The sequence below is a fragment of the Aedes aegypti genome, chromosome 2 (assembly GCF_002204515.2).
Source record: "Aedes aegypti strain LVP_AGWG chromosome 2, AaegL5.0 Primary Assembly, whole genome shotgun sequence".
NCBI classification, from domain to species: domain Eukaryota; kingdom Metazoa; phylum Arthropoda; class Insecta; order Diptera; family Culicidae; genus Aedes; species Aedes aegypti.
Genome location: NC_035108.1, coordinates 286,119,121 through 286,133,624, shown reverse-complemented (window position 1 = coordinate 286,133,624; position 14,504 = coordinate 286,119,121). Strand labels below are relative to the sequence as shown.

Below are 14,504 nucleotides of genomic sequence, written 5' to 3'. Positions count from 1 at the left end.
TTCATAAAATGATTAATCTTTTCTGATTTGGTTGTTGTTGTTCATGAGTACATGAGTACTACATAGATTTTGATTATGTTATTTCACACATAATTTTGATTTATAATAATGAACGTCATTTATATTCATTTAATGTGTGAGATTGTTTCGATTAATTTTGTGTCGAGACACATATAGTTTCATTGAACTCCATGATGAATGTTTCGGTAGAATCTAAACTTGTTTGTGATCAATGAGATATCCTTGAAATATGCTTCGATTGTGACTTCACCGGTTTTTAGCATAATGTTAATCCAATTACTCTTAATTAAGCCCTATCTATCGATATCAAAGTATTCGATTGTTAAATTATTTTCCCTAGTTACTAATATTTTTTTTTCTAATGCGCAATATCTTGAAAAAAAAAATCTGGTGGGGCCTGCAGAATTCTAAGGGACTGGCTCTCCCTGTTCCTACGCAAATCGTGATAAATTAAAAGGATGTCCACTTTATAAAATGAACATTCCTTAAAATCTTTCCAAATATATCACTAAAGCAGAAATTACAAAAATGAGCTTAGTCGCGCAAGCATAAAAATTGCAACTATTTCAATCTTAAAAAAAAAACAATTATGTACCTTTTAAGCAGAAAGTAAAAGTTAATCATTTAGCATGAAACCGTTTTCTGTGCCAATGCTTTTGCTCTTGTTTTGGTGAGACGATGAGGACATCTCTTCTATATTTGGAGAGATCATCTGGTGGATGATTGTTTTTCCACTTGAACCGCCAAACCAATGTAGGGGAGCATATCGCCGTGGAAAATTCAAGAGAACGTGAGAAAATGCGACGAAGAGCGTGAAATATATTATTGAGCACAGCAGGAGAAAACTGAACCAACACCAACGTGCTCCTGGACTTGGGAGCATCAAATCTCGGTTATTCGAAAGCCATTCATTCAGGCTTACATTCTGGAGTAGAAGAACCAAAGGGGCCGTCTCCTTTTGGCGTCAGTTTCAGTTGGGCTGCCGTCGAGACAGAAAGCTATCGCTCTTCGCTGAGTTTCGGTTCTTTTCGTTTGAGTTTCCTCAGTTTGTTCTTGAGTATAGCCAATAACCGCCTTCACATGATGCTTGTAATAAATGAACCATTCGCGACTGGATCTGTGGATAGGCAAGAATAGCTATTAGAATCATCCACTCTATCGCCGTTGGGAAACGGTCATTTGTCGCCGGTTGACTGCTTCTGTGACAGAATCTGTAATTAAATCAATCGAAACCGTGGCTAACCGTCGGGAAGTTCGTATGGCAACAAGCGATTGTTAGAATTGCCACCTGTGTGTATTCACGAACAACAGAAAATTTCGTCAGTGAAAAATGTAATTCAAAATTATTAAAATAAAATAATAATTAAAATAGAATCATTCGAAAAACGAGTATAAGGTATCATCTTTCGAAATGTATAAAGAAGACAAAAGATGTCGCAAAGTTTTCCAGCCACTGAATCGAGCACGCTGCAGATGAATGTGTACGTACAAATCCTGTAATTCTTGTGTCATAAAACGATTTCAACCAAATTGGGAACAGCAGTCTAATAAAACCACAATCAGCTACTAAAGTGGGAAACCGTCTTCTCTCAGATTGTGTCTGCTGTGGGCGTTTTGTGGATTACGATTTCGTTTGAAGCATTAAGGACCACAAAGGAAGAAAGTTGTTATTGTCAGTGTCGTAAAAGCAACTGGAAGCAGAATCAGTGATAGATTCAATTGCAAGAAAAAAAAAAGTACGAAAAGATATCTGTGCTTAGTGTTGAGTGGAAAATTTGATCAATTACGGTGTATCCGTGTATCCCATTTTTGCGCCAAACAAGACCAACCGTCGACGGTGAATACGATCCGGGGGCTTCCAACACGCCAAATAGCAATATTTGTGGATATATTTTACATTAGGTAAGTGAATAGGTAATTTGTTTTAAATGTATTTTTTTACAAATGCTTTTTGTTTATTCTTATGGGATATTTATTAAATTTATTGAATAATTTGGAAATACACTTTTTCCAATAAAAGCAAATAATTATGATTTTGTATCTAATTCTGCTAATATATTAGTTATCGATATTAGACAATTTGCACCATTGAATAGTTGTAATATAAGAGCCTCAATTTTGAAGCTCAAAAAATTGAAAAAAGCGATTAGGAAATGGAAAGTCTTATAAAAGAACACGGATTGAGAAATAAGAAAACTTATTAAGGCACTTATGCTCTTGGTAATGTTTGAAGCCAAAAGAGTACTGGATCATATGACGGCATAATTCGAATAAGTTAAGTAACATGGAAAAAGTAAAATAGATAATCCCCAAACACCCCACTTATTTTCAAAATTAGACTATTTTCATAAAAATTGAAGACTAGATAAAATTTTCAAAATGTTTGTCCCTGTAATGATTCTAATTAAATATCTTATCTTAGTTTTGTACATAAATGGGTTCACTTCAATTCAGTTCAATAGACAGCCTCTATCAAATAATGCAGCCCACAATACTCCTAACAAATCAAGCATTTCAAATGACTGATGTATCGAATTTCGGTATTTTTGTGACTTTTCAAACTTGATGGAGAAGTTCAATCCTTTAAAACCCAACATGTCCTTAACACCCCATTTTACGGTACTGCAAGTATTTAAAAAACGCGTATTGTTTTTTTGCAATTTCTCATCGTAATAGACTGTTTTTCATCAAGCCAATCTGTCATTAAACGGCCTACTTTCCTGCACTGAAGTATGCAGTGCGGGAATAGTCATTACACAACTGAAACCAGTGCTGTAATGATTCATTACGCAACGCCTTCTCATTACGCAACTGTTATGAGTTGCGTAATGAATCATTACACAACCATTTTTCAGAAATTGTAAAATGATGGTGAATGCGTTCCGATATTATTTCTGATACTCTCAAGTGGTCTTCTACGAAATTGTAAAAAATGTTGTACGTAACTCGTTGCAGAACTCGGCAAGCCTCGTAGGATAAATTCACGACTCGTGCTGTGAATACCATCTTTCTGCAACTTGTTCCGTAAACTACTATTTTTTAATTTAATAATTGTATAATAATTAAAGATTTAGAAATTTCAAGCTTTGAGCGTTGTTTTCGCAATGCCTACTTTTTCCATATAAATCAGTTATGCTTTCATGGACAGTAAAGTATTCTAACAAATTAAAAATATATATTTTAGGTAATGAGCTTCTGGACGCTTAGATGTCAAATTGCACGTGCCATGCTTCATTTGGCCGTATGAATTAAAAGCAGTTAACTTTACTACTACTCTTCGGATTAAAACTTGCACGGGTTATCATTGAATACCGTGATGCATCAATACCCGGACACTTAAGTAGATACAAGTTTTTGAACTCAGTTTTATACAAGTATTTTTCGATTTAAATTGAAATGTAATATTGACACATTTAGATATATACCAGATCTTAGTATAAACGATGGTTTTCATGTCAAAAGTTATGGAAATATAATGAAAAAAACATTAAAATAATCAACCATGTTCTGTCCCTAAATCCGGACATCTGACTCATACCTTGGTTTTAAATCCGGACACTTGTGAATCAAAATCCGGACACCTGTATTGCAACATGAATTATTAGAATAAAATCGATAAAATTGCATTTTAATTAACTTACAGGATCATTTGATAGAAAACTTGATGCAGGCGTTTGATCTGTGAGGCACATAAAGAAATAAATTTAAGTGAGTTTGTGGTTCATTTCATTTACTTGTTCAGGAGTCTGGCGAACACATGCGTTTGGGTACTTGGTGTTCAATAAGCATCAAATAACACATCGCACTGATTTTATTAGCACTTATAATCACTCATAACACCTTAATTTTATTATTTTTTGCCTTTCTAGTATATCAACTTTAAAAATATTGGCTTACGAAAGTAAAATACAGTGCTCTACAATGATGTCCGGATTTCAAGCCACTTGTCTGCCATTCCGGACAAGAGTATATTTTCACGTTTTATCACAAATGTAGTGCTTCAGAACATCGAAATATACGTTACGTTTACTTATTATTCAGAACACTTCGAGAATTAGGTTGATTAAACATGTTATTGTCAACTGAACATTGCAATGCGTAGTTGTGCGTTCGTCAAGGCTTTCTTTTAAATATGACCAACACTGCAGAGAAATCACGTCAAACTGGAGCTACATTTTTGTTTTTATTTTTATTAATTATCAGGCAAAGGTAACTAGATCATGAACGTAACTAAAATGCTTAATAGCTTTGAAGGAAGAAGTTATGGATAAAATCATACAAAATATTGCTCGTTTCTACATTTACTTAATGCTAATTATCAGAGTGTCCGGATATTGGTACCGTCCGGATTTTGATTCACCACGATAACCAAGGTTACTTTGATCGCTTTAACCCGTTTTATGTAAGTTTCGAATGAATGTTTTTATTTAAGCGTTTACCTGAAGCAGTGCTGTAAACATTCAACACTTTGTGCAACATTCGTGCCTTTGCAGTAATCAACATTTATTTTATTTTTCTGCATTCAATCGCTACTGTCGCCTCTCACAAACAGCACGAGCTGTAGAATGATTATCGAGAAACATATAAAATGGTGAATTGATTGTCGTCTGACAAGATGACATATGCATAAATCATAAGTTTTATCATAGAATTTAGACATATCGGATCTCAAACAACATAAATAGTTTGATCTTGCTTGTGATGTCAAATGTGACACCAATACAGTGAAAGCAATGCCGATTACGAAAAATGACAGAAACAAACAAAACCGTTACGTTTCCTAGCAAAGCTGTTGTGGTCAGAGGCATTCAATTGACATTTTTCTTCCCGACATTCATTTGATCGCTCGTGTTGTGAATGGTTAAGTGAAGCACTGCCGAATATCAGCGAAAACGTGTCGACTATCGTGATTGCTTACAACACTGACCTGAAGTCAAGTCTAGTACACGACACAGCAGACGACCTTACGGTTGAAGTGGAAATATGTGTATCTATCTGTCGAAGGATGGAAACTGTAGTGAAATTAAATAGTATAGTACTCAATTCGGTTTTCATTTACATACAGGTATTCTACTAAAAAAAGTTGAAGATTTGGTTTTAAAATAACTTATCTGTATCAAAACATTTGAAGACATGTCCCTATTAAAAAGGTATTAGCACAGACAAACAGACGTAACACTTAGAACAAATCTCGATCAAAATCATAGTCACGAGGACATGTACGCCCAATGCTAAAATCAGCGTGTTTGGCCGACGGGCTAACAGATGGCAGTAGTGTGTAAACGTCAAACACGAACAAAAACGAAGCAAGCGCTGCGGGTGGCAGATTGGCCACCTAACAAATTTTTGAATCGACCGTTAAAAAGGTGGTCGATGGACAATGATGAGAGTGTGACGTCTGTTTGTCTGTGGTATTAGATTTGCAATACATCTAAAAATCACATTTTCGTGAATTTCATCTATGTTCCTTCGGTGTCTTTTTTATGTCATTGGACGCCATATTGGTCACTGTAAGAGCACCAAGAAAAAAGATAAAAGCGTCTTGTAAATATAGGAAGAATCTTTGAATTCTGCACATGGTTTCAAGACTCTTAGCTTATGGCTGGCTCGTTTTGGGTTATCAATTTTGTGCTGAAGTGGATGTTAATAATTTATCATATTTTTTTTCTTTTTTTAAACATAGGCTATTCTTTCCAATTTTAACGAATTCATTACTATTGACATAAAATCGCATATGTTTCAATTGGGTATTAGTCATTGGCAGGTCTTTGTAACACTTATTTAAATCTCCAAGGGAGATTTTTCCAGTTTTTGATCATAGGCTATTCTTTTGAAAATGTGGTTTCTCATAATTATTGACATTGAAGTTTATTATACGCTCATGAAAAGACTTATTCAAAATATAACCCAGACAACCAGAAGTCGCATCAAAGTTAACGCAATAATTCGTTTATTCATACACATTACATCAAACCCGCAAAACACGGTGGATAATATCGCCAGATTGATGAGTTTCCTCGCATGAAACGTCTTTTTTCTGAGTTCATTCGTACATTTTGTTTCGTTCCGTACACTCGTACAAAGTAAGTCGAATCAATCCGTAGCAGCTGTCAAATCAACATTTGTTATCATAAGTTACGTCGCATAAGATTACAGGCTAGTTCGGTAGGAAGTTTATACACTCGCATTGTATGCTATTATTCATCACACAATAAATGCACGTATATCGCCTTTACTTTTGTACGAAGAAGGCCTTTTCGCGTCATCTTATAAGTGAATTTTTGCACATACAAAGCCTCCAGGTGATTTCGTTATACGTACATTTTGGTTGTCTGGGTTTCCTATTGAGGTCACCAACAGAAATTTGGACAAACATTTCAAAAGGGCACATCGACATTGGTAAACATTGGCTTTGCAAGACGCTGTTCAGCCCAATTCAACTCGATCACGCTCACCAATACCACTATCAGGAAGAGCTAACACCAATCTTCCTGATAGTGGTGTTAGTTTGCGTGGGCGGGCTAAAAAGGGCTCAATAGCAACGTTTCTGAAAAAAGGCTCAAGACCTATTGGGCCCTTTTCAAATGTTTGTCCAGAAATATCAATTGTGACAGCACATACATAACTGGTTGTTAACTCAGAAATGAGGGTAAGCGCTATTTACGAGCACGCATAAACGAGGCCTGGAACGCGAGTTTGCCATTTCATGTTTATGAAAGTAGCAAAAACTGAATCCTCAAGGTTACCGAGATAAAAGTTCCCCTTACGAAAGTAAGGTTTTTGGACTAACGCCACTTGAGCAGTACCATTTTGCATGAGTCTACAAAGATTTATCGTTGCTGATATTTTATGCTGAAGATAGATTTAAGCTATCCTAACCGTAGCCACTACCTAACCTAGGCATGATTGAGCTTTTTTGCGTTTTAAAACGCATAATGCGAAACCAAAAAGGTGAATATTTAATCTAAATTACAACGTATTAATAATCCTACCCTTACTTAGCCTCAGGCTTGAGACTGAAAAAGGGCAGCCGATTATCTCGGAGAAACACAAGGTCACGTGCACCATTGCTCCGGGTAGCACAAGAAGGGCACAATACTGTAGAGGGCGCCCTGGTACTCCACACGCTCCGTTTGTGGTTAGGTTTTATTTAGACCCCCCTAACCGTTCATTCTTAGGCACGGTAAGCTTAAAGCCCTATGAATTAGGGGTCACCTGTGAGGTGGACTTTTACCACCAGAACAGGCAGTACGCAGTGTTAATTCTTAGCCAATTGAAACAACCGCTACCGACACTACGCGGCTATCTAGGCTGATCGGGAAAAGGAAGTTAACATTGATGATTAACTCCTGACGTGCCCAAACAGCTCAGTAAAGCCCAGTATAGAATGTTTTGTAGGAATGACAGGAGGAATTACTGGAAAAATTCCTGTAGTATGAACTGGTGTGAAAACTCAAATAAACTCAAATAAACCCCTTTCATTGAATCACTGTGTAACTTCGATTGTTCTGGTCGAACTATGCTCATTTCTTGTCTAAAGTTTCGCTCTAAAGGCTAGTTATTATCTGTTTCCTGGACAATAAAACGCGTCACCAATTTTCAAACCGACCGACAAAAACGTCGCCAGCAAACGAACCAAAGGAGGTGATTCGCCGTTGTGTTGATTGGACTAGAAAAATGTCAAATTCGTAGCGACTGGTTGGCTGGCGACGTTTTCACTGGTGACGATAAGGATAAAAAGGATAAGGAGCAAAATTTACAATGCTGTTGAATAGAAAAATAATCACCAATGTATCTCGATGCATGAAAAAACACGTGCCAAAAATTCTATAGAAAATCAGTTTGCTTTGTTCGCAGTACGCAGCTGAAAAGAATTTTCGCGTAAGTTTTCAAAAGGTAATGTAACAATGAGAGATTCTTTCCTCTATCGCTCGCTTTCAATTATAACAGTGTTATACTAAAACTTTTGAGAAATTTTTCACTACAGATCGAAAGACAATGTTCTTTTGCAAAATTACGCGAGAAATGTCATTTCAAATGAAACTCTATGTAGAAAACTTCTTGACCTCGTACATTCGTATAAGAAATGTTTTAAATTTTCTTGAGCAAAACAGCACGTTGCTTAAAACTCCAAATCCATCTTTCCTTGTAAATCTGCTCGCTGGACCACTGTTACCCTTTTTACGATAACTGCATTATTACGTTTGAGCAGACGATGAAGGAACAAAACAACACGTGGCACGTGAACAACGCAAGAGAAACAGTTCCAAATTAATTGATGTTCGCACGAATTTTAATTATTCCAAGCTTCCGAATGTGCCACTATAACTTCATCAGATGGCGCCCGTGCTGCAGTGAATTTTCATCTTCATAACTCAAGAAGGAAATGTGCAGTGCATTGGACGGTTCAGCTCATAAAGCAGACCACTCAACGTGGGCAATTAGGATACTATACTATTCTCGTCTCTTGCTGTGTGTACTCTGCCTTGGGGTGGTAGAATAACCGCATTTGGCAAGAGCGATATGCACTTTCAAAGGGTCATTTCCCGTTTTGAAAGTCCATTAAAATTCAATAATATTTCTCTCGCAATAATGCTCTATAAAACAGCACTTAGGCGAAAGGTAAATAAAATCAGAGCCCCACGCGCTTCCTTCTGTACTTGGTGCTCAGCATACACGCATAGAGTAAGGTGGGGCAAATGTTTGAATGGGTCGAAAGTTTGTTTTTAATATTTCTAGTTCAATCTAAAACAATGTATTGGATGTATTGGTATTTCCACTAAGGTTGAACTTTCGCCCCACTTTACCCTATTTGGAAAGTACATGTGGCGAAGATTGAGTCTTGGAGAGAACATTCTCCAGATTCGAATGAACAAGGGAGAGCGGTGAGTGAAATCAGGACATCTGTTGGATTCTTGGTCTGTTCGGTACAAAATACTACTATCGATTTGTTTAGTGTGGTCGGTAGCTGTGTGAGAGGCTAAAAATAGGCTTCTACTTACGGGTCTATTTTAGCTTCATTTATTCAGAGACGGCTCTGTGTGCCTGCCGTGTTCTCTTCTCCTGTTGTTACGCGCCGCATGGGGCCCCACTGCTTCCCACAGCACATTTATCATCGCTCACCGACTAAGTATCTGCTCCACCACATTCGTCTCCTGATGATGTACCCAGAGATACATATATAAAAAGTATGTTGTCACGGCAATTCCAGTCAACCCACTTCAACGCACGGTGAGCGAGGATTCCGCGCGAATGGTATAGGTTTAGTTAGGGTGCAATTGTAAGTTATTTATTTTCATTGAAAAACGACATTCTTCCTGTTCGTTGTATTAATGAGTGAACTGTATAGATAAATAGATCATATATTCAGTTAAATTCTACTGTTTTAAATTTCGCTACCTGAAATCAATCGTTTCTTATATATTTTTTATTTACTGTTGACTAAAAATGTTAACGTTTATATTTTTTTCATATACTAATTGTCGCAACTCTTTTCCCCAAATTTGTCAAATCATTGTAAATCTCATCTGACAACCTAGCTCTTTGTGTTTCAAATTTTTCAAATGATAATGTAGGTTTTTTTTTTTATTTCCGTACGGGTTTGGGCTAAAAGGTCTCAGATTTTCATGAAACTTTTTCCACAGGCAGGGCTCATCAATATATGAATAAAAAAATTGAGAAAAATTCAGGGTCGCCTATTTCCCGGAAAACTCAGTTGGAATTTTTTTGTTTTCCCCTGACACTACTTACTTTGAAAAATCATAACTTAAGAACGAAGCATCATAGAAACAAAGTTTTTTTTATGATAATGAAAGCAAATTTTCTCAGGAATAAAAAAAAATTAACTGGAAACAGTTTTCCACAAAATTTTCCACCGTTGAGAGAATTCGTAAAGAAAAGCCGAAAAAACTATGTTCCAATTAGTGGAAAACTTTCAAAAATATATTTTTGAGAAGGTAATTTCATAAGCTTTAACCGCTGAAATTTTTGAAATGTAGTTTTTTTTCGTTTTTGAGTTATGGATAATTTTGTGGAAAATGACCATATAATTTAAAAAAGATTGGGAATTTATCTATGCAACTGAAAATGACTATTCAGAGGCTGAAAAATTTCTTCAGGAAAGATTTTCTAACCTTGTTCCAATTCCTGGAACAAAAAATATCATTCATTTATACCAAAAGACGAACGAAGCAGTTTTGCTAGTGAATTCTCAGATGCACATGAAAACCAAGAAAATACAACATGCTTTGTTCTTAATAATACAAAGAAACTAAAATCTTCTGGTGTTAGCAACCAAAGACAATCTTCCCGGTTGAAAAAATAGATAGTATTAAGATGAATATGTAAGTTATATACAGAATAATCGAATAAATAAAATTAAAAAAAAAATAATCTTATTTGTTCCATAGAAAAGAAAGAATCCCTTTTCAGTGCAATGAAAAATAGAGGCAGAAACAGTTTTTTCCAGTTTTTCTTAGCGGTGTAATTTTTTATGAAAAATATCATCCATTCCGACTTATACTTCATTAAAACCAAACCCATATCTTTTTTTCAGATGTTTTAGAAAATTTGCAATTGCTTTGATAAAAAAAATCTTTGTTTTTCCGATGCTTCGATTGAAATATGGGTTTTAAAAGAAAAGGCTTATATGGTCATTTTCCACAAAATTGGCCATAACTCAAAAACGAAAGAAAAGTACATTTCAAAAATTTCAGCGATTAAAGCTTATGAAATTACCTTATCAAAAATATATTTCTGAAAGTTTTCCACTAATTGGAACATGGTTTTTCCGGCTTTTCTTAACGATTTTTCTAAACGGTGGAAAATTTTGTGGAAAACTGTTTCCAGTTAATTTTTTTTTATTCCTGAGAAAATTTGCTTTCATTTTCATAAAAAAAAACTTTGTTTCTACGATGCTTCTTCTTATTATTCATATATTGATGAGCCCTGCCTGTGGAAAAAGTTTCATGAAAATCTGAGACCCTTCGGCCAACTTTGTACGGAAATAAAAAAAAATACCCTGTAGAAGCTATTGGCGAAGCAAACAAATTGACTGAACTTCAACTGGATACTAATATTCACTTATCGATTTTTTTTTATTTCTAATAATCTTTTGAACAACATCATTAGGCTAAATTGGTGCGTTTGATGAGTTTTAGACAAAGTTAGAGAACAAACTGCTTCAGGTGGCACAATAGTGCTAAATTCCATCACAGGCCATAGTCTCAGGCGAGATTCGAGCGGCCAAGATCTTCACATAATTATGTTTAATATATATCGTAGCAGCGGGTTTGCACTCTTATGTTAAAGGGACAAATCATTTAATTTTATCTGATATTTTGACACCAGGGTTCAGTGTCTTCTGATTTTTTTCTCTAAGAAAAACACTGAACCCTGTTGTTGGAAACGTTGGACAAAATAAAAAAAATTGTTCCTAACATTTGTAGTCTTATGTGCAAATTGCGATATTAATTTAGTTTAACCCTGTTTTATTAATTAAGCAGTAACATAAATGTTACAAATTTGTTTTAATTTGGGTGATGATTCTATTCCAGCTCATTTGGTTTTTACCAACTATAATCAAAATGTACACCATTGTCCAAGTTACTATATCCTTCTCTTTATATAACCCACACATCGTCAGGCAACAAAAATGACCTATAGAGTTACGCTTTGGGGATATTACATATTTTCTACTGTTGGGCGAGCACATGGGCCCAATTTTCGGCAGGTATAGTCCACCAGCACCAGGCTTGATATAACTTTATCCATAGCAGTTCACGGCAGTGGGCAAAGAGTTACTATCTCATAAAACGGATGTTCGTCTGCGAATGCAACATGTGGCATGTGGGCATCAATAGAGTTGCACTTGGTCATATCTCGTAGCAAAAGGGTTGTACCGTGGAAAATAGGGTGTACGGAAATTCCTTGTGTACAGTCAATTTTGATTTGCTCTAATATGTCTTCTTCTGACAGAATTAGTATATTTATTATTTTAAGTACTTCATAATTATAATTTTATGGTAGTTTTACGTGGAAAATGTGAATGGAACATAAATATTATTCAAAACTTGTATTGTTTAATCTGTTTAGACTCAGTTTTTCGCTTTGGACATGTTTTTCATCTGTTACTTTCACCTTACTAGAGAGGAATTGGAAACATCCCTTTAAATTTTATCATGCAGACGTCGAGTTCAATATCTGTGTGATGAAAGCTTCTAAAACGTCAACGATGGCCTGAGATTCTTCACAGGCCTTGTCTCCAGCATACGCCCATATCAAATGATAGAACTGGTTCATACCTGGGTCATTTGAGACTTAAACATATTTTCCGAAAAAAACGGCTCTTTTTGGAGAGCTTCGATTGAACCTTCATATAAGGTCCTCCATGACCATAGAATAATTATCTCGTAAACGTGTTGTACAGATTGCTTATATTTTTATGTTTTTCATCCAAATATGGGTAAAGGCAATTACTCATTTTTGGGTAAAATGTGTTAACTAATCATATGGGTAAACTTTTTCAAATTTTATTGATGTATTTTAACTATATTATGAGTTTAACATCGAAAACCCATAAATTGGTCGATTCACTCTCATACGATTGTTGGGTAATCTGATCTTAGCGAGTAGTGGAATTGAATGGTATAGGGTAGAGATGGGCAAAATGGTCCAATTGTGTCCAATTGAATCAACACTTTTGATCGATTCAGTGACCTATTGAAAAAAAAAATCGTTTGAGAAAAAAATGTTTGTTTTGAATAAGAACAAATTTCATGTTTAGACTCACTTAAACTGTTCATATATTAAAATCATTATCGCAGGTTAATGTCTAACCAGATTTGCGAAAAATTGAAGTGCGAAATTATAAAGTCCGTATTTTGACGTTAAGTGGTCCCCCAACGGCCCCAAAGGTATCTTGTATAGGTTACCCCCCGGCACGCCTACGAGCACGCTGCTCTAACGTATGTGCCTTAGGCATCGATAGGGTACTAGTCGGATGAAAGTAATATATGTATCATATCATATTCCTTGAAAAGTATATTTATTTCATGTGTTAATAAAGTTTCGAATTGTTGCTTTTTGCTTGTTTGGCAGCTTCTTTCGAAGATCTTCTTCAGTAAGCAGAAGGTTTTGAAAATCGTCTTCTTTTCGGGATACATTCCTGTTGTAATCTTGCATCAGTTTTACTGCTCTTTCCGCGTGATCGTTAACTACTTTGAGATTAACAATAATTTCTTCTCCTCTTCGATATTCAACATTTGTACTGCATTCCTCCGCTGGTTGATCTAAGAAATCAGTTCCAATATTCAGTATCTTAAAAAAACTCCATGGTGTTTGTTGTGGCCAGTTCGTCAAGGCAAATTCTTAGCTCGGTGACATTCCGTTATTAGGTAAATCATCATTTCCTAGTTTGTTTTTAAATGATTCGACAAGCTTTTCTCGTTCTTCAAACGACAAACTAGTATCAAACACTGAAAGGCCAACTAGCTTCTCACTCAAATACCACAAATGGTTTGCGATTTTTTTAGCAGTGCCAGCAGCGTCCGAATGGAAAGACCCAAAACTCTTTAGATCAGCTATGAGTTTGAGGTCACTACGTGGTGCAGACGCAGCGAACGGTGCCGAATACCAAGCATCAATGTATACTCCCACGATAAACACACATTCGCTAAACAAATCATCGGTATTCTCAAGCTGTGGAAACTGTGCTCGAAAGAGATACATTTTCAAGCAGTAGATGCCTTTGGCCATCCAGCGTGCATTGTGTACAGGGCCAGGATCACAAAACTGAATTCCTCTTGGGGGGACACGGCCCAGAAAAATGATGGTAAGTTCTAGAAACTCACGATAATCATCTCTTGGCTGCTCAAGCTGTAAAAATAATTGATAATGTAAGAAGTAACATCGCAATACCAATATTCTTATAGATTCTCACAAGGATACTGTTTTCAGCAAAACATACGATTTGAGACACGCGATTTTTCAAGAAATTTGGGAAACCGGATATTAGTGGTACTTCATAAGCATCCTTACGGAACGAATTCCAGTTACTTTGAAATTTTTTGAAAATGGTTACGTCAGGTCCGTTGTTGGTCCCATAATTGAATGGAACACACTTTCTAGGACAAGTTCCATAATATGGTGTCTGCATGGCAGGCACAAAATGTTTGTCTCTAAGTGGCGCTCTATACACGAAGCAGCTCAATTTTTCCATCCTTGAAAAATATAATGAATATTAAGGTATGATAACTGTTAAATATTCGACGATTACCTGTGTTCACGCTGGTAGTATCGAAGGACATGGCTTTGATACGATCATTAAGGTTCCATTTCTCAATCAATTCAATTACAGATTCTCCAATTGCTTTACCCTTTTCAAGGAAAGGAATTCCAAGTAACTGAACAGTTCTCTTATCCGTCACAAGTACTGCTTGTCTTTCCACCTGGTCTCTTCCTGTTAAAGAAGTCACTATTTTTCC

General features: G+C 35.9%; 1 protein-coding gene across 1 annotated transcript in view; it reads left to right on the top strand.

Annotated features, from left to right (window-relative positions):
- Positions 1-976: 976 nt before the first annotated feature.
- The window catches only part of LOC5576296 (serine/threonine-protein kinase SBK1), a 95,842-nt gene continuing 82,314 nt past the window's right edge, over positions 977-14,504 (top strand). Inside the window, exon 1 of the mRNA XM_021845264.1 lies at positions 977-1,923. The gene's annotated coding sequence lies outside the window, so the exon portion shown is untranslated. The remainder of the gene's footprint in view (positions 1,924-14,504) is intronic.